A 21,481-nucleotide genomic window follows, 5' to 3' on the forward strand; every position below is an offset into this window, starting at 1 on the left:
TTATGGAAATACAGTACAAAACGTTCACACCTTGGTCTGGCTTCCACCTTTTCTCACCTCATTCAGGACTCAGCTCCCTTTACTTCCTGTCATCTGGCCAGGATAGCCTTCTTTCTCTCTGTTCATACAGGCTAAGCAAACAGATTGCCACAGGCCATTTGCAGAAGCTCAGTCTTCTGCTTGGAAAGCTCTTCCAGGCCCCCACCCTACAGCTTTATCTAGTTAAAAAGGCCTATGCATTCTTCACAAGTCAGGCAACAGCCAAGCCTTCATCTTCCTCTAGATAAGTCAAATCTTGCAACCTCAGGCTTTTTTAGTAGCATATACCACTCCTTCCTAAAATTGTCCAGAATTACAGCATGCATTCATCTGTGTGACTTCATTTTCGTTTTCCTCCTCTCCCAGCACCTATTTGACTATGAACTCACTGGGAACAGAACACTTTTTCTCTCTGAGACCAAATTGCCTAGGTTCAAATCCTAGCTTACTATTCTAAACATTTTGTGTGCAGATATTAACGCGACGGTAATTATTCTGATAATTTTCTCATTGCTGTTGTTAGCTTTAGAGCAATTGTTTTTTCAGATCTGTGTAACTGTATTAAACTGAAGCTTCCATATTAATTATGGCAGCAGAATTAGTCAAATGTTTATGTTGTTACACATTTAAGCCCAGAAATTTAAAATACATTTTTAAGAATCAACAGATTTTCATATGCTATATTTCTAACCTTAATAGCATTACAGGTATTTCTAACTTTAATAGCATTACAGGGGTGGGGAGGGCAGGGAAGAAAAAGAAAAAAATGGTAACAGCTCAGCAGCAAAGAAAGGTCAAAGCAGCGTTCAAGCGAACAGACTCAGCCCAAGGCCACAACTGTGGCCCAGGCTCAGTAGTGAGTACCACAAGCAGAACACAAGCAGAACGCAGCAAGCAGCAGCCATGTGGGGCCAGGTCCAAATAGCTGCGTGCTGCTCTCCGCAGGTGTTCCACAGCAAAATTTTGTGTGTTCTTTGTAAACAAGTAACATCCAAAATTGTAATTCTCCGCTAAGGTTTAAGTAACATTTAAATTCTAATAATAATTTCTTTGTTATCTCTGAGATAACTCTTTTAAAATCTGATTTAATTAAAGCAGTAGCTTCTAAAGGGGAAGAAATTACATCTAGCCCATAAATTAGTTAAAAAGCAAGTAGAAGCTAAGCATGTAAAACTACACCCTTTAAAGAAAAGCTTTAAACCAAATGGAAGTAATATCAGTTAAGTTAAAAAGTAAAACTGTTAAGCCCATTCTCAAAAAGTAAAATGGCCAAACCTACCTGATATTTCCCTGTTGGAAAACTTAAACGTTGTTCAAAAAGCAAAGCTTGCTGCTCCAGTGGCTCTATACCGGCCTTCCACAGCAGTAATTGTCTATTCAGGCTGGGATTCAGCAGGCTGGTAAAGATGAAAATTTAGAGGGATAGCAGTTTCCAGTTATAATGCACCCCCAAAATGAGCAGGGACAGTTTTAGGTAACATTGAAGCCTTTTCCATTTAAATGCCATTTAAATTTCTAAAGAAACTTAAACAAGGCAATCAATAATGCTAATACAAAATGTCATGTTGCTAAGCAGCCTTTTAAAGGGATAGCTCATTTAATGGACTATATTAAGGCTCATGGTGGCAATGGAGGAAATTTACATAAGGCTACATTATTAGTGCCAACTATGGCAGGATTGAGGGTAAACAATGGGACTGCTGCATTTCCTGGAGCTTGTTTCCATTCTGGAAGAAAGGAACACACCAAAAGGACTGCAGACAAAATCTAAGAACAGGACCTCAGCCGAGGGTAACAACAAAAAATACTAAACCAGACATTTGCCCCAAGTGTAAAAAAATAAAGAAAAATAATTGGGCTAATCAATGTCATTCAAAATTTAATAAGGAAGGAAACCCGATTCCAACTGGGTCCTATCCTGCTTAAGTTACTCTCTTATCTCTGTACAATGTTTGTCCCCTGCCACCAATAAAAGCGCAGCAGCAAATTTGTGTAGCACTCAGAAAGTAAATATTTTACCTGGGGAGCCTCCACGAAAAAATACCAGCAGGAGTTTGTAAGCCCTTACCTACAGAAACAGTGGTTTTGCTTTTAGAAAAACCTAGCCTTAATACTAAAGGGATAAAATTTCATACAGAAGCTATTAATAGTAATTTTACAGGGGGAATGCAAATTGTATGTCATTTTCCAATACTTGCAGTGCTAAACCTAAAAAACGCATAGCACAAATGTTACTTTTACCTTACATCAAATTAGGTCAAAGCAAAGATGAAAGAATTGGAGGATTTGGAAGTACAAATAAGCAGGGCAAAGCTGCATACTGGATATATCAAATTACAGATAAACACCCAGCATGTAAAGTCACTATTCATAGAAAAAAAATTTAAAGGTTTAGTTAATACTAGCACAAATATCTCAATTATTTCTGTTCAGCACTGACCCTTTTCTTGGCCTGTATAAAATGCTCACTCTAATATAGTCAGAGTGGGGTAGGCCTCAGAAGTTTATCAAAGCAGTCTTATCTTACCATGCAAAGGGCCCCATTCAGTCTACTGTAATTCAGATTCCTATTAACTTGTGGGGAAGAAACTTATTACAGCAGTGGGGAACCAAAGTCTTAATACCTGAACAATCGTATAGCTCCCAAAATCAACAAATAATGGAGGCCATGGGCTATGTGCCTGAAACGGGAATAGAAAAAAATTTACAGGGTCTAAAAGAATCATTAGAAGTTAAGGGACAAAGTTCTCAACATGGTTAGAATATCATTTTTAATGACAGCCATTGTTAAACCTCCAAAACCAATAGCTTGAAAATAGTTAGATAATAAACCAATTTTGATAGAACAATGGCCACTTACAAAAACTGGAATTTTTTTTAAATGTAGTTGCTAAACAATTAGAAAAAGAACATGTAGTTCCCACATTTTTAGCTTAAAACTGTCCTATTTTTGTAATAAAAAGGAAATCTAAAAAATAAAAAATGTTAACAGATCTCAGAGCAATTAATGCAGCTATACTACTTTTACCCACTATGATTCAAAAAAATTGTCTACTACTATTATTGATTTGAAGGACTTTCTTTTTTTTCTTTACTTTTCTTTTTTTTTTTTTTACGATTCCTTTGGCAGAAAAGAACTGTAAGCAATTTGCCTTCACTTTTCCTAATACACTCATCAAAAACCTGCCTAAAAGTATTATTGAAAAGTGCTTCCCCAAGGGATGTTAAACAGTTCCACAGTTTGTCAAACTTATGTGGACACAGCTATTAAGCCCACTAGAAAAAAATTTCCTCAGTGCTATATTATTCATTATATAATATTCTTTGTACTGCACCAAATAAAGAGTTACTTATACAATGCTATAACCATTTAAAAAAAGAAATCCATTCAATGTACTAGGTTAATCGTAGCTCCAGATAAAATTCAAACTACAACTCCTTATTCGTATTTGTGCATGTTGGTAAAAAAAAAAAAAAAAAAAAAAAACACGACAAAAAAACCCCCCACTATGTCACTTCAAAAGGTGTTCATCAGAAGAGATAATTTAAAAACTCTAAATAATTTCCAGAAGTTACTTTGAAATATCAATTAGATAAGACCTACTTTAGCCATTTCAACTTATGCTATGAGTAATTTGTTTTCTATTCTTTGAGAAGATTCCAGTCTGCATAGTCCTCAAGAATTAACTTAAAAAGCTAAAATGGAATTGCAAGTAATTGAAGAAAAAAATTCATAAGGCTCAAGTAAGTAAAATTAATCATAAAAAGCCTTTAACATTATTAATTTTCCCTATTTAACACTATCTTACACTCTCTTAGTAATAATCTCTTAGGAGTTATTATTCAAAAATCAGGATTTAGTGGAGTGGCTGTTTTTACTTCATAGTAGCACTCACACTCTGTATTTGGACTGAATTGCAACTTTGATTGGAATGGGGAGGTCTCAAGTTGTAAAAGTGCATGGATTTAATACCATAAGAATAATAGTGCCTCTTACAAAAATTCAAATTCAGCAAGCCTATACTAATAGTGTAACATGGCAAGCCTATTTGCCAAGTTTTGTGGGCACTTTAGAAAATCATTACCTAAAAAACAAAAATTTTTCCATTTTTAAAATAAACCAATTGGATTTTATCCAAAATTAGTAAGTCAAATCTCATTGAAAATGCAGAAAATGTTTTTACAGATAAAATCTAGTAACAATAAAGCTTCTTATTCAGGATCTAAAAGCAAAGCTATTCAAACTCCTTATACACTATTGGGTCTCGCAGAGGATCCAGGGAATGGCATAGCCAGAATGGACAACTGGGCCTTTGAATCTAGGCCACACATAGGTAGACTAACAAGTGATGGTGCAACCAGCTCAGGCAGCTTTATGTAAGGGCACCTGCTAGTTAGGAACATGCACCCCACCCCAGACCCCAATCCCAGACCACCTGCCTGCACTGGGCATTGTCTCATCTTGGCAGAAAGGTGTGGGGGTGATGATCAGGTAGTATGTCCCTGGGTCTCAGGCCTCAGAAGTTCCTTAGGAACTTGGCAGTCACTGGGCAGGGGAAGGGGCCCAGGGACCCCTTGTGTGCATTTGCCCATGGAATGTGTTCCTACCCCAGCTTCTCAGCCCTCACTAGAAGAGTCCAGGGCTTCCACCTGCTCTATGTTTCCAGCTCTGATCTACTGACCTGGTGACTCTGAAGGCTTCCTGACTCCAGCCTGGGGCCTCCTCTGTTAGATGGGGGTTCCAGGTTTCCTGCAGACAGAGGCCAACCCTTGGAGGTTGAACCTGGACCTCTTTTTTTTTAGACGGAGTCCCACACTGTCAGTGGTGCAATCTTGGCTCACTGAAATCTCCACCTCCTGGGTTCAAGTGATTTTCCTGCGTCAGCCGCCAGTGTAGCTGGGACTACAGGTGTATGCCACCATATCCAGCTAATTTTTTTGTATTTTTAGGAGAGATGGGGTTTCCCCATATTGGCCAGAAGGATCTCAATCTCCTGACCTTGTGATCCGCCCACCTCAGCTTCCCAAAGTGCTGGGATTACAGGAGTAAGCCACCGCTACCGGCCCTTAGTTCTTAAAGTATAATTTTTTTCTCTCTCCAGTCTCCCATTTTTACTAAGGAAAAATCATGATATGACCAAATGTCTCTATTATACCTGGCCTGAATATTTGTATAAAGTATAGCAAGAATAATTATTTTTACATATGTTTTCAAAATCGGATTTCATAAAACTTGGTTTCATAAAGTGAATCTCAGATAATACTTTTTAAAGCTGAGCCCAGCTATGGGTCTTGTTTTGTAGAAAAACCCACAGTCCTCCATTTTGTCCCTCACTTCCTGGAGTCCGCCTGCAGACCCTATTCTGCCTGGTAGCGCAGGGCGACCAATCACTGCTCAGCCTTAACCCGCCAAACCTAAAGCCAACCCCCATCCCCCACCCCTTGGCAGTTGCAGTAGTCTGCCTAGAAACAAGACAGCCAATAAAATTCAAACCTAAGCCCGCCAAGAGGTGACCAATCCCCTTCTGGCACGCAGAAAACCCTCCTCTGCTCTCCCTTAGACCAATCACTCTGCAACACCTCGCCTAAACAGGCCGCCGCCCCTATAAAAACCCTCTCTGGCAGCTGCTGGGTGCAGCTCAGCTCCCCTCCCTCCTGGGTTGCCCGCAGATCCCAATAAACCTGGACTCGGCTTAACAACTCCTCGCTCTCATTTGCTTTGGGGAGGGTCTCTGCGGGTCGCACAGGTCTGTTCCCTCAAATAACTACATGAGTTGCATAAATTTCTCTTTTGAGGTCACAGGATAACTTGGGTATCATAAGCCTGTCAGGAAGTGACATTATTTACTTACCACAAGTTACTTACAGGGAATGTGTAGACAAGGTATGAAGCCAGTTTTCCCAAAGGGTTTTTATTGACTCTATACATCAAGTTTGATTCCTTAGGGAAAGCATGCCATTCCAGTCAAAGCCTTGCCAAAATAACTAATTTCTCCAATTGTGACCTGTTGCAGAAGAAAACATTCTTTTGCACTTATGCAAATTATATTTCCATAAGTTAAGAATCTATTCACAAATAGATTCTAAATTCTGGAGTAAACAAATAGAGAGAAACAAATATGCTTCTAATTTTGTTTACTCAATTGGAGTATATTTTACTCAATTGCTAAAAGCTGTAAATAGCTCAAAATAAGCTTCCTGAACTCTGAAAAACAAAACAAAGGATCAGTAATATTTTAAGCAAAGCCAAAAAGATTACTTCAGTCTATATTAGTTCACTCCGTGCAGTTATCTCCTGTTCTGCTTTATATTCTTGAACATTTCAGGTCTCCATGAGAGTCCTGAAAGTTTTTTCTTTATGCTAATGACAAAATTTCCAAAGTTATCAGAAACCTGCATTTAGGAGCACCTGTCAATGTCCCATAGCAGATTATAAGTCACCTTTCAAAGAGGATTAAAACAAGACAACAAATGTCTGTGGATGACAAAGAAGTCTTAGGATAACATATTTATGCAAATACAGTCCAAGGAAAATGAAACACCATTTCACATTTGGCAATGCTTTCTTTTTTTTCCTGAGATAGAGTTTTGTTCTTGTTGCCCAGACTGGAGTGCAACGCTGCAATCTCTGTTCACTGAAACCTTCACCTCCTGGGTTCAAGTGATTCTCCGGCCTCAGCTTCCTGAGTAGCTGGGATTATAGGTGCTTGCCACAATACCTGGCTAACTTTTAGTATTTTTAGTAGAGATGGGGTTTCACCATATTGGCCAAGCTGATCTCTAACTCCTGACATCAGATGATCCACCCTCCCTCGCCTCCCAAAGTGCTGGGATTACAGATGGGAGCCACTGTATCTGACCTGACAATGCTTCCTGACAATTCTTCCTCTATGGTTTTTATACCAAATAAGCCAAATGTCATTTATGTACTTCAGGGGATATAATATCTAAAAGATATGTATGTAAGAAAAACAAGTGATTTATAATTTGATTTTTACAAGTTTCTCGGATATCAAATCCCAGGTTATCTTAAGTCACTCATTAACCAAAGTGATAACTCAAAAATTGTAAAAAGGCAAAAACCTTTACTCATTAATAGAGGGATGACTTCACTTTCCAAATAATATATATTTTTCCCTTTCCTGTTGTTCCAGTTTATTCAAAAGGTCAGGCAAAAATCTTTCATTTTTAAAATAATACATGAAAATCTTGTTCACAGGGAAAAGTTAAATCTCACCTTTGTATTAGTGCATTATTCATATCAAACCTAATTCTTTTTTTTTTTTTTTTTTTTTTTTTGAGACGGAGTTTCACTCTTGTTACCCAGGCTGGAGTGCAAGGGCATGATCTCAGCTCACTGCAACCTCTGCCTCCTGGGTTCAGGCAATTCTCCTGCCTCAGTGTCCTGAGTAGCTGGGACCACAGGCACGTGCCACCATGTCCAGCTAATTTTTTTGTATTTTTAGTAGAGACGGGGTTTCACCATGCTGACCAGGATGGTCTTGATCTCTTGACCTCATGGTCCACCCACCTCGGCCTCCCAAAGTACTGGGATTACAGGCTTGAGCCACCGTGCCCAGCCTCAAACCTAATTCTTAATAAAAACTTATTGAACCTCCTTCATGACAAGAAACTGAAGCACTACAAAGGGGTTTTGAAACTTGGAGTGAATGACAGTATGTTTCAGTAATGCTTCATCTACCCAAGGGTAAACAATCAAATCTCTCCTCGACTGTTATCTAGAGAGGGCATCCAAGATGGCCAATTAGGAGCAGCTCAGGATTGCAGCTCTCAGGAAAAGCATGGAGGGTGAGTGGATGCTGCATTTCCAGATGTATTTTTATTGCTCACAGACCAGGAGATTCCCAAGCGGAGGAGCCCCATGGGTGGCCAACATGCCTATCTTGGCCCCCGCAGTTGTTTTGGCCTGCATGGCTGTTTTTGCCAGTGCAACTGTTTTGCTGGTGCCCCAGCATGGCGGTTCTCCATACAAAATACACAGGTCTGGATGCCATTTTAGCCGGTGACTGGAGCTCTGGGAAGGCAAAGTCACCCATTCATCTGATTAAAAAGGGTACTGAAACAGGGAGCCAGACCAGGAGAGTCTCAGGCAAAAAAGCACCACGAATCTCAGTGCTGCTGTTTCAGCTGGCACAGTGGGTCACCACATGGGAAATCACACAGATCCCGGCGCCTTTTCAACAGGTGACTGGAACACCTGGGAGACAGTCTACCGTTAACGAAAGAAAAATAATTTATTTTAAGGGGCTCTGAGGCAGGGAGCCAGGTGATCAGTCTCAGCTGGTCCCACCTCCACAAAAAAAAAAAAAAGCAACCCAAAACACTCTGTATTGAGAGTTTCACAGCAAGCACAGCTGAACCTGGGAAGGCCCAGCTCTGTGGGGGAGGGGTATCTGCCATTACTGAGGCAGTCCACCACTACAGAGGTAGTTTGCCATTCCTGAGGCAGTCCACCATTACAGAGAGAGTCGGCCATTATAGAGGTGGGCCACCAATGCCAAGGAAGTTCTAACTACACCCATAGAAACAGGACTGCAGGGAAGTTCACATGGCAGCTGGGCAGAGCCCACAGCAGCTCAGCAAAGCCTAGGCAGGCAGACAGTGACAAGGCTGCCTCCTCCCTGGGTAGGGCAGCCCTGAAAAAAAGCCAGCAGCACAACAGAAACTCATAAATAAAGCCCTAACTCCTTGGGACAAAGAACCTGGGAAGAAAAAAAAAGGGTGGGGTTTATGAGTTCTGCTGCAGCAGACTTAAATGTACCTGCCTATCAGCTCTGAATGAACAGCGGAGCTCACAGCTCAGCACTTGAGTTCCTATAAAGGACAGACTGTCTCCTCAAGCAGCTCTCTGACCCCGGTATATGCCAAGAGTCACCTCACAAAGGAGAGATAAGACTGACATCTGGCAAGTATCCTTCTGGGACAAAGATAGCAGAAAAAGAAACTGGCTGTAACCCTTACTGTTCTGCAGCTGCTGCAGGTGACCCCCAGGCAAGCAGGGCCTGGAGTGGACCTCAGCAGTCCTACAGCAGAGAAGCCAGACTGTTAGAAGGAAAACTAAGAAACAGAAAGAAATAACTTCATTATCAACAAATGGGACATCCACTCAGAGACTCAATCTGATAGACAACAGCTACAAAGACAACTGGTGGATATATCCACAAAGATGGGAAGAAGGCAGTGCAAAAAGAATGAAAACACCCAAAACCAGAATGCCTCTCCTCCTACAAGGGATCACAACTCCTCACCAGCAAGGGATCAAGGCTGGATGAGGAGAATACATATGATGAATTGACAGACTCAGGCTTCAGAAGGTGGGTAATTAGAAAGTTCTGTGAGCTAAAAGAACATGTTCTAACTCAATGCAAAGAAACTAAGAACTTTGAAAAAAGATTTGATGAAATGCTAACAAGAATAAACAACTTAGAGAGGAATATAAGTGAATAGATGGAGCTGAAAAACACAACAAGAGAATGTCATGAAGCATACACAAGTTTCAACAGCCGAATTGACCACAAAAAATATGGGACTATGTGAAAAGACCTAATCTACATTTGATAGGTGTACCCGAATGTGATGGAGAGAATGAATCCAAGCTGGAAAATACTCTTCAGGATATTATCCAGGAAAACTTCCCCAACCTAGCAAGGCAGGCCAATATCCAAATCCAGGAAACATAGAACACCACAAAGATATTCCTCAAGAAGAGCAACCCCAAGGCACATAATCATCAGATTCACAAGGGCTGAAATGAAGGAGAAAATGCTAAGGGCAGCCAGATAGAAAGGTCGGGTTACACACAAAGGGAAGCCCATCAGACTCACAGCAGATCTCTCAGCAGAAACCCTACCAGCCAGAAAAGAGTGGGGGCCAATATTCAACATCCTTAAAGAAAAGAACTTTCAACCCAGAATTTGATATCCAGCCAAACTAAGCTTCGTAAGTGAAGGAAAAATAAAATCCTTTGTGAACAAGCAAGTACTCAGAGATTTCATCACCACCAGGCCTGCTTTACAAGAGGTCCTGAAGGAGGCACTGAACATAGAAAAGAACAACCAGTACCAGCCACTCCAAAAACATACCAAAGAGTAGAGAGCATCAACACAATGAAGAATCTGCATCAACTAACAGGCAAAACAGCCAGCTAGCATCAAAATGGCAGGATCAAATTCACACATAACAATATTAACCCTAAATGTAAATGGGCTAAATGCTCCAATCAAAAGACACAGACTGGTAAACTGGATAAAAAGCCAAAACCCATTGGTGTGCTGTATCCAGGAAACCAATCTCACATGTAATGATAAACAAAGTCTCAAAATAAAGGGACGGCAGAATATTTACCAAGCAAATGGAGAGCAAAAAACAGAGCAGGAGTTGCAATTCTCATCTCTGATAAAATAGGTTTTAAACCAACAAAAATCAAAAGAGACAAAGAAGGACATTACATAATGGTAAAAGGATCAATGCAACAAGTAGAGCTAATGATACTAAATACATATGCACCCAATACAGGAGCACCCAGATACATAAGGCAAGTTGTTAAAGACTTACAAAGAGACTTAGACTTCCACACTATGATAGTGGGAGACTTTAAGACCCCATTGTCAATATTAGACAGATCAACGAGACAGAAAATTAATAAGGATATCCAGGACTTGAACTCAGACCTGGACCAAGCAAACCTAATAGACATTTACAGAATGCTCCACCCCAAATCCAAAAAATATACATTCTTCTCAGCACCACATTGCACCTACTCTAAAATTGACCAAATAATCGGAAGTAAATCACCCTCAGCAAATGCAAAAGAACGGAAATCATAACAAACAGTCTCTCAGATCACAGTGCAATCAAGTTAGAACCCAGAATGCAGAAACTAACAGAACCACACAGCTTCATGGAAACTGAACAACTGGCTCTTGAATGTTGACTGGATAAACAAAGAAATGAAAGTAGAAATAAAGATGTTCTTTGAAACCAATGAGAACAAAGACACAACATACCAGAATCTCTGGGACACATTTAAAGCAGTCTCTAGAGGAAAATATATAGCAATAAGTGCCCATATGAGAAGCAAGGAGAGATCTAAAATCGACACCCTATAGTCAAAATTGAAAAAGCTAGAGGAGCGAGCTCAAAAAAAACCTCAAAACCTAGCAGAAGACAAGAAATGACTAAGATCAGAGCAGAATCGGAGATAGAGACACAAAACACCTTTCATAAAATCAACAAGTCTAGGAGTTGGTTTCTCGAAAACATCAGCAAAATAGACCACTAGCCAGATTAATAAAAAAGAAAAGAGAGAATAATCAAATAAATTCAATAACAAATGATAAAGGGGATATTATCACAGATTCCACAGAAATACAAGCCATCATCAGAGATTATTACAAACAACTCTATGCACAAAAACTAGTAAACCTGGAAGAAATGGATAAATTCCTGGACACTTGCATCCTCCCAAGCCTAAAGCAGGAAGAAGTCAAAACCCTGAAGAGACCAATAACAAGATCTGAAGTTGAAGCAGCAATTAAGAGCCTACAACCCAAAAAAAGTCCAGGTCCAGATGGATTCACAGATGAATTCTATCAGACATACAAAGAGAAGCTGGTATCATTCCTTCTGAAACTATTCCAAGCTATGCAAAAAGAGGGAATCCTTCCCAAATCATTTTATGAGACCAACATCATCCTGATACCAAAACCCAGCAGAGACTCAGCAAGAAAAGAAAACTTCATGTAATTCCAGCACTTTGGGAGGCCGAGGCGGGTGGATCACGAGGTCAAGAGATCAAGACCATCCTGGTCAACATGGTGAAACCCCGTCTCTACTAAAAATACAAAAAATTAGCTGGGCATGGTGGCACATGCCTGTAATCCCAGCTACTCAGAAGGCTGAAGCAGGAGAATTGCCTAAACCCGGGAGGCAGAGGTTGCAGTGAGCCGAGATCACGCCATTGCACTCCAGCCTGGGTAACAAGAGCGAAACTCCATCTCAAAAAAAAAAAAAAAAAAAAAAAAAAAAAAAAAAAAAGAAAGAAAAGAAAGAAAACTTCAGGCCAATATCCATGATGAACATAGATGCAAAAATCTTCAATAAAATACTGGCAAACCAATTGCAACAGCACATCAAAAAGCTTATCCACCATGATCAAGTAGTATTCATCCTGGGGATGCAAGGCTGATTCAATATATGCAAGTCTATAAACATAATTTACCACATAAACAGAACCAAGACAAAAACCACATGATTATCTCAATTGATGCAGAAAAAGCCTTTTAACAAAATTCAACAGGACTTTATGCTAAAAACTCTGAATAAACTAGGTATTGATGGAATGTATCTCAAAATAATAAAAGCTATTGATGACAAACCAACAGCCAATATCATACCAAATGGGCAAAAACTGGAAGCATTCCCTTTGAAATTTGGCACTAGACAAGGATGCCCTCTCTCACCACTCCTATTCAATATAGTATTGGAAGTTCTAGCCAGAGCAATCAGGCAAGAAAAAGAAATAAAGCGTATTCAAATAGGAAAGGAGGAAGTCAAATTGTCTCTATTTGCAGACGACATGATTGTATATCTAGAAGACCCCATCGTCTCAGCCCAAAATCTCCTGAAACTGATAAGCAACTTCAGCAAAATCTCAGGAAACAAAATTAATGAGCATAAATCACAAGCATTCCTATACACCAATAACAGACTGAAAGAGAGCCAAATCAAGAACGAACTGCCACCGGGCGCGGTGGCTCAAGCCTGTAATCCCAGCATTTTGGGAGGCCGAGGCGGGTGGATCACGAGGTCGAGAGATAGAGACCATCCTGGTCAACGTGGTCCGTCTATACTAATAATACAAAAAACTAGCTGTGTGTGGTGGCGCGTGCCTGTAATCCCAGCTACTTAGGAAGCTGAGGCAGGAGAATTGCCTGAGCCCAGGAGACGGAGGTTGCGGTGAGCCAAGATTGCGCCATTGCACTCCAGCCCGGGTAACAAGAGCGAAACTCCGTCTCATTAAAAAAATAAAAAATAAAAAAAAGAACAAACTGCCATTCACAATTGCTACAAAGAGAATAAAATACCTAGGAATATAACTAACGAGGAACATAAAGGACCTCTTCAAGGAGAACTACAAGCCACTGCTCAATGAAATAAGAGAGGACACAAACAGATGGAGAAACATTCCATATTCATGGTTAGGAAGAATCAACATCGTGAAAATGGCCATACTGCCCAAAGTAATTTATAGATTCAGTGCTATCCCCATCAAGCTACCAGTGACCTTCTTCACAGAACTGGAAAAAACCACCTTAAACTTCATATGGAACCAAAAGAGAGCCCGCATAGCCAAGTCAATTCTAAGCAAAAAGAACAAAGCAGGAGGCATCACAGTACCGGACTTCAAACTATACTACGAGGCTATAGTAATCAAAACAGCATGGTACTGGTAGCAAAACAGAGATATAGAACAATGGAACAGAACAGAGGCCTCGGAGGCAACACAACATATCTACAACCATCCAATCTTTGACAAACCTGACAAAAACAAGCAATGGGGAAAAGATTCCCTGTTTAATAAATGTTGTTGGGAAAACTAGCTAGCCATGTGCAGAAAGCAGAAACTGGACCCCTTCCTGACAGCTTACACTAATATTAACTCCAGATGGATTAAAGACTTAAACAGAAGACCTCATACCATAAAAACCGTGGAAGAAAATCTAGGCAAAACCATCCAGGACATAGGTGTAGGCAAGGACTTCATGACAAAAACACCAAAAGCATTTGCAACAAAAGCCAAAACAGATAAATGGGACCCAATCAAACTCCACAGCTTCTGCACGGCAGAAGAAACAGTCATTAGAGTGAATCGGCAACCAACAGAATGGGAAAAAAATTTTGCAATCTACCCATCTGACAAAGGGCTAATATCCAGAATCTACAAAGAACTAAAACAGATTCACAAGAAAAAAAAAAGCCCATTCAAAAGTGGGTGAATGATATGAACAGACTCTTTTCAAAAGAAGACAAATAGGAGGCCAACAAAAAGATGAAAAAATGCTCATCGTCACTGGTCATTAGAGAAATGCAAATCAAAACTACATTGAGATACCATCTCACGCCAGTTAGAATGGCGATCATTAAAAAATCTGGAGACAACAGATGCTGGAGATGATGTTGAGAAATAGGAACACTTTTACACTGTTGGTGGGAGTGTAAACTAGTTCAACCACTGTGGAAGACAGTGTGGCGATTCCTCAAGGACCTAGACATAGAAATTCCATTTGACCCAGCAATCCCATTGCTGGGTATATAGCAAAAGGATTATAAATCATTCTACTATAAGGACACATGCAGACGAATGTTCATTGCAGCACTGTTTACAATAGCAAAGACCTGGAGCCAACCCAAATGCCCATCAATGATAGACTGGACAGGAAAAATATGGCACATATACACCATGGAATATTATGCAGCCATCAAAAACGATGAGTTCGTGTCCTTTGTAGGGACATGGATGAACCTGGAAACCATCATTCTCAGCAAACTGACACAAGAGCAGAAAGTCAAACACCGCAAGTTCTCACTCATAGGCAGGTGTTGAACAATGAGAACACATGGACACAGGGAGGGGAGCATTACACACTGGGGTCTGTTGAGGGGAAAAGAGGAGGGACAGCATGGGGTGGGGAATTGGGGAGAGATAGCATGGGGAGAAATGCCAGATATAGGTGATAGGGAGGAAGGCAGCAAATCACACTCCCATGTGTGTACCTATGCAACAATATTGCATGTTCTTCACATGTACCCCAAAACCTAAAATGTAATAAAAATTTTTTAAAAATCTGGAGACTACAGATGCTGGAGAGGATGTGGAGAAATAGGAACACTTTTACACTGTTGGTGGGAGTGTCAATTAGTTCAACCATTGTGGAAGACAGTGTGGTGATTCCTCAAGGACCTAGAAATAGAAATTTCATTTGATTCAGCAATCTGATTACCAGGTATATATCCAAAGGATTATAAATCGTTCTACTATAAGAACACATGCACACCGATGTTCATTGCAGCACTGCTTACAATAACAAGGACCTGGAACCAACCCAAACACCCATCGATGATAGACTGAACAAAGAAAATGTGGCACATATACACCATGGAATACTATGCAGCCATTAAAAATGATGAGTTCGTGTCCTTTGCAGGGACATGGATGAACCTGGAAAACATAATTCTCAGCAAGCTGACACAAGAACAAAAAATCAAACACCACCTGTTCTCATTCATAGGCAGGTGTTGAACAATGAGAACACATGGACACAGGGAGGGAAGCATCAGATATTGAGGTCTGTCAGCACAAATAGAGGAGGAACAGTGGGGATTGGGGAGTTGGGAGGGATAGCATGGGGAGAAATGCCAGATATAGGTGATGGGGAGGAAGGCAGCAAATCACACTGCCATGTGTGTACCTATGCAACAATATTGCATGTTCTTCACATGTACCCCAAAACCTAAAATGCAATAAAAAAAAGGAAAAAATTTTTCTCTAAAAGTCCTACTAATAATAATGTCTAGTTTGTGGAGTTTATCAAAAAGGAAGACTAAAATATTGGATTCTCATCCACCTTATAACAGAAGAGAACTTCTTCAACCTAATAAAGGGCATCTCAAAAAACCCTGTATCAAACATCATATTTAATGATAAAAAAATCAAATGCTTTTCTCTTAATGTCAGAAACAAGACAGGCATTTCCACTGTCACCAGAATTTATAATTATACTGAAGAACTGAAGGTTCCACCTTGTATGATGAGGTCAATCATTCAATAAATAATCTTGGAAATGAAGAAATAAAACATTCTCTTCATAGATGACATGATTTGTACTTGGAAAATACCAAAGACTCTGCAAAAAATGAATGAAACTATTTGTTGAGTTCAGCAAAGTTTTAGGATGCAAGGTCAATATACAAAAATTAATTATAGTTCTATATACTATACTATAAAATTCTGTTCTATAAAATTAATTGTAGCTTTATATACTATAAAATCTGATTTCCAATTGTTCATAATTAGTACATTCATAATTAGTATGAGCAATTGGAAATCAAAATTTAACATGAAGCACTATTTACAATAGCACCAAAATATGAAATGCTTAAGTATAAATCAATCAAAACATGTACAAAATCTGTATGCTGAAAACTGCAAAACTTATCAGAAAATATCACAGATAACTAAATAAACAGAAAGATATACTGTGTTCATGGATTGGTGAACTCAATATTCTTAAGATGTCGGTTCTCTCCAATCAATATCTGAGCAAAATTTTTGTAGAAATGTATCAGCTGATTCCAAAATTAGGTAGAAAGACAATAGATTAAAACTAGCCAAAAGAATTTCCAGAAAGAATAATAATAGCAATGTTGAAGAATTCACAATATCCAATTTTAATAGTACTGTATTTAAGACAGTGCACTGCTGATAAAAAAAAATGCAGACAGATAAATCAGAGGCAGTCCAGATGTAGACCCCAACATTTTAATATAATGAAATGGAGAAAGAATAGTTTTTTTTACAAATACTGCTGGGATAATTGTAAATCCATATTTCTTTTGTTTGTTTGTTTTGTTTCGTTTTGTTTGAGACGGAGTTTTGCTCTTGTTACCCAGGCTGGAGTGCAATGGCGCGATCTCGGCTCACAGCAACCTCTGCCTCCTGGGCTCAGGCAATTCTCCTGCCTCAGCCTCCTGAGTAGCTGGGATTACAGGCATGCGCCACCACGCCCAGCTAGTTTTTTATAGTAAATCCATATTTTTAAAAAGCTAATCTTGATCCATATATCACACCATATAGAAAGTAATTTGACACTTTCTAATAGGCATATACTTACAGTACAACACAGCAATCCAGGTAATTACCCAAACAAATGGAAGACTGTGACAAACACAAAAGACCATATACTGTATTATTTCACTAATACTAAATTCTGGAAAAGGTAAAACCATAGTGACTGAAACTAGATAGATGGCTGCCTAGAACTGGGAATTGGAGGAAGGCACTCACTGCAAAGGGCCATAAGGAACTTCTGGCAATGATTTATATCTTGATTATGGTCATGGATACATGACTGTGTGTAAACTCCAAAGCTTACTAAATGTTACATTTAAAATACGTAAATTTTATTGCATGGAAATTATTCCTCAATCAAACTAGGGAAAAGTGAATTGGCTAAATTATTCCTCGATCTTCCTTGAATTCATTTTGACTTACTTGAGTCATTTTTTGACTGAGTCATCCATGTCCACCCTTCTTCATACAGTAGTTTCCTGTATCATCAACTGTTGTTCAGCCTTTATTAAAAGTGCATCACTATTTTCTCCAGAATTTTCTTCCATGCCTCTAACACCCATTCTACAAGTTTTGATGTAAATGTTCAAGCAATGATGATATTACTTTTGCTGCTTACCTGACTATAAGATGCTTTCTGACTTCAGATATATTAAAATGTGAAAAAAAATGTACATCTAAGAACGAAAATGTGATAGAAGGAAACAAGGTTTAAATGCTGGTGAAATGAACTTTTTAATTATTATGTAATAATCTCTTTATCTTTAGTAATGCTTTTTGGTTGTCAGTGTTACCTGACATAAATATAACTAACATGACATTCTTTTAATTTTGTTGGTATATCTTTTCCCCACCTTTTTGCTTTGAGAGATCAACCTTGCCTTTACAATTAACGGGCTCTAGAGAGCTAGTGCTGGTGTTGAGCAGTGTCTATGATGTCTGGAGGAGGTAGATATTTGACAGAGCAGTAACAGTACCTTTAAGATAAGACTTATTTATAAGTAAACAAGATACACCTCCAGAGATCCCCAGAAAAACTTGAGAAACATTGTAGAAGTAGCTAATGTCATCTGCAAGCACATGGAGCAAAAGCGACTGACATCTGAGTATTAATGTAATAATGATTCCTGTCTCTGTTCTCAATTGACTTTATTTAGAATACATATACAACATATAAAAATGTACTTAAAAGCCAGGAAAAATTCTACTAACACCTTAGCCTGGATTATCACAAATCAACAAATCTGTATGTTCTATTTCACTGCAAATAACACATATTACCTTTGGAATATTTATAACACCAAAAGTAAAATGAGAGAAATGTAAGATAACCCTTCCAAACTATAATTAAATGATTGGGCAATAGGAAGACTGAAAAAAAAAGTCTCTTAAATTTGGCAAGAAAGAAGTCACCAATAAGCTCAGGAAAGACATTTACAGTAAAGTACAAGGACTAGGAGCCATATTAAAGAGAAATGAGTGAAAATCAATTACTGTCAACAATATGTTTGAGGAATTTGGGGTGAAAGGGTAGTTGCATATTTCTTTTGAATCAGTCCATATCCAAAAATCTAAGGTTTAGGCCTTCCCAACTAAATTGCCTCATGCTGATTTCTTTCTGCATATCACTTTAAATTTTTATCTTGTCATCTCTTTTTACCAGATTGTTTTCACAATCTGATAAAAGGTCAAGAGAGTCCTGTCACACAACATGGTTCAGATACTCACTTTGACACCCACTGACCATGTGGCCTTAACTGCTCTGACCATCCATTTTCCCTGTCCTGCCTCCTGCCACCACTCCAGCAACCTCAACATCCCACTCTGAGTTCTTCCAGGAACATCATTCAGGCTATTCACTCACTCATTCATTTTTTCAATCAGTGAATATAATGGAGCACCTGCTGTGAACTTGAGGTTGGAAAAACAGTTGTGAACACTGTATAACGTTATCTCTGTTTCTCCTGACAGCATTGCTCAAGCAGTTCCTTGTGTCTGGAATGCTCTTTTCTGGCTCACTCCCACCAACCCTCAGGTACCATCTCTGCCAGGAAGGGCACCTGCCCACCACTATCCCCCAGATATGGCCAATAACTGAAGGCAGACCTATAGAAGTTTAACTACAGGCCTGTAAGCAAGAAATATCTGGTAGTGTAAGCTGTTGAGAGTTGGGGGGCTGTTTGTTACAAAGCATCATTGCAGCAAAAGCTGACCAATACAAACAGGCAAATTCTAGCTTCAAGTTTCAGGACTGGGACACAGTGAATCAACGCTTAGTGTTTTTAGGCAGGGTGGGCCAATGCTAAGCAGATGTTCTCAGAAGAGACAACATCTGAGATTGAGAGAGACCTGGGTGTGAGTCTTTGCTTTGTCATGCAGGGGTAGTAAAAAGTCTATTGATTAAAAAACACATTCTCTGGAATCAAGTTGCTTGGGTGCAAATCCCAGTGCTGCCACTTATAAGCTATGTAACCTGGTACTAGTTTCTTAACTTTTGGGCCTCAGTTTCCTCATCTGTGAAATGGAAATGATTCAAGTACCAGTCTCACTAGGGCATTAAGTTGATTCAGTAAGCTAATTTATGTGATGTGCTATGAGTCGCTACTTTTCAGTCATTGTGGGTGAGCTTGGCTTGGCAACTTTACTTCTAGAACCTTGTCATGTATCCAGCGCAATTTGTGTTCTTTGGATTACTAGAAACTCTAGCTGGCATGTTGTAGCTTTCTAGGCACCAAAACCTTCTTGTGCTGTCTCCATAGCAACTGCAAGCATAGACTCTGGAGTCGGACACCCTCAAGTTTTAATCTGGTGACCTTGGGCAACTGATTTAACTCTCTTTGCTCATAAAATAATAGCAGTAATTTCACACGCCTCTGGGGTATGATGAGAATCAAATGCAAATAGTGTATTTTTTACAGAAGTACTTAGCACAGCCCCTGGCTCATAGATGGTGTTATTGGCTCTTCTTGGAGAGAGGTGACCTATTGGAGAGCCATCTGCTTCTGGGCATCAGTTTGCAGGGAGGGTGTGACCAGAGCAATCCACTCTTGCCAGTAGGACCCTTTGAGTCTTTTTCCCGAAGGTTGGCAAGAGCCAGTCACAGAGAATCAGCAGAGCACACCTAGTACCTCCTTCTCCTCTATCTCCTAGCTGTCTGGCTTGATCCAGAAGACTTGTGAGGGCCCCCTTCTTGTGAAGAAACTCCTAGTTGGAACCCATCTCTACAATGGCCCCACCCACCAGCACCACAATCCAAGCAGCCTGGGGCAGGATGTGGAGTGCGTGGGTCACAAGAGTCTGTGTCTGGGCAGGGAAGGGTTAGGAGTTAACACACATGTGGTCACGTTCCATGGCTGATGCCTGTAATCCCAGCACTTTGAGAGGCCAAGGCAGGTGGATCACTTGAGGCCAAGAGTTCAAGACCAGTCAGGTCACTGTGGCTAAGCCCTGAATCTACTAAAAATACTAAAATGAGCTTGGTATGGTGGCACACACCTGTAGTCACAGCTACTTGGGAAACAGAGGCATGAGAATCACTTGAAACTAGGAGGTGGAGGTTGCCGTGAGCTGAAATTGCACCACCGCATTCCACCCTAGGTGATGGAGCAAGATTCCATCAAAAAGAAAGGAAGGAAGGGAGGGATAGAGGAGAGAGGAAGAGAGAGAAAGAGGGAGAGAGAGGAAGGGAAAGAGGAATGAAGGGAAGGGGAAAGAAAGTAAGAAAAGAAAAGTCATAAACATGTGCTTGGCCAACCTCTGGAGCAGGGGGTAGGGGTGGGAGTATTGTCCCTGGACTCCGAGTTGGGAGAGCTCCCCTCCTTGTGCTCCTGCTATCTTTCTTGAAAATAGCATTTCCAAATAGAGAAACAGAGGGGACTCCTTCAGCCTACCTCAAGAAAACAAGGAGTCCATCTGACCCAGGACAATCATCCAAGGCAGAGCTGTAGTAGTTAAACCACAGATGCATAAGCAAGAAACAGATGTTGTTGTAAGCTGATGGAATCTGACAGGTTGTTTGTTATGTCGCATCATCACAGCAAAAGCTGACCAATAAAGAGGAAAATTGGACTCAAGTGGAAGGTGGCGGTGAGAGAAACTTGGGTTAGGACAGAAGGCTGAGGGCTTCCTCTGCCTTTGCCCTGTGCCCTCTGACACATGTTCCCAAACTTACTGTTCCCTGGAGTAGCCCGCCAGGCCTGATGACCTGGTTAAAGATGTGCTAAGTGAGGTGGGCATCCAAGCCCACCAGGGGGTCATCCAGCAGGTACACAGTTGCCTTTCTGTACACAGCCTGGGCGAGGCTCAGCTGCTGCTTCGGGCCCCTGAGAGATTCATGTCCTGTGGCCACAAAAGGGACATCTACAGGGTGAAACTGGGGAGCCCACGCAGAAGCAGGTTGGGGTGCAACTGCCCATCAGGGTGAGGTGTAGCTCCCCATGTCTCTCCCCTGGGGACATGGTCAGCTTCAAAGGCACTCACTCCCAAGCCAGCATTCCCTACATTCTTACCGGCCTCACTTCTCCCCTTCCCAGCACACTTCCTGGAGGGGTTACCTGTGCTTCCCAAGCTACT

At 40.3% G+C, this 21,481-nt stretch overlaps 1 long non-coding RNA gene across 1 annotated transcript in view; it reads right to left on the reverse strand.

Moving 5' to 3' along the window:
• Positions 1-21,481, reverse strand: part of LOC141582230 (uncharacterized) — a 69,212-nt gene that overhangs the window by 24,523 nt on the left and 23,208 nt on the right. Inside the window, exons 2-3 of the long non-coding RNA XR_012515036.1 lie at positions 5,906-6,044; positions 1,319-1,436 (exon numbers count right to left, since the gene is read on the reverse strand). This is a non-coding gene — a long non-coding RNA (uncharacterized LOC141582230). The remainder of the gene's footprint in view (positions 1-1,318; positions 1,437-5,905; positions 6,045-21,481) is intronic.

This window comes from Saimiri boliviensis, chromosome 19 (assembly GCF_048565385.1).
Source record: "Saimiri boliviensis isolate mSaiBol1 chromosome 19, mSaiBol1.pri, whole genome shotgun sequence".
In the NCBI taxonomy this organism is placed as follows: domain Eukaryota; kingdom Metazoa; phylum Chordata; class Mammalia; order Primates; family Cebidae; genus Saimiri; species Saimiri boliviensis.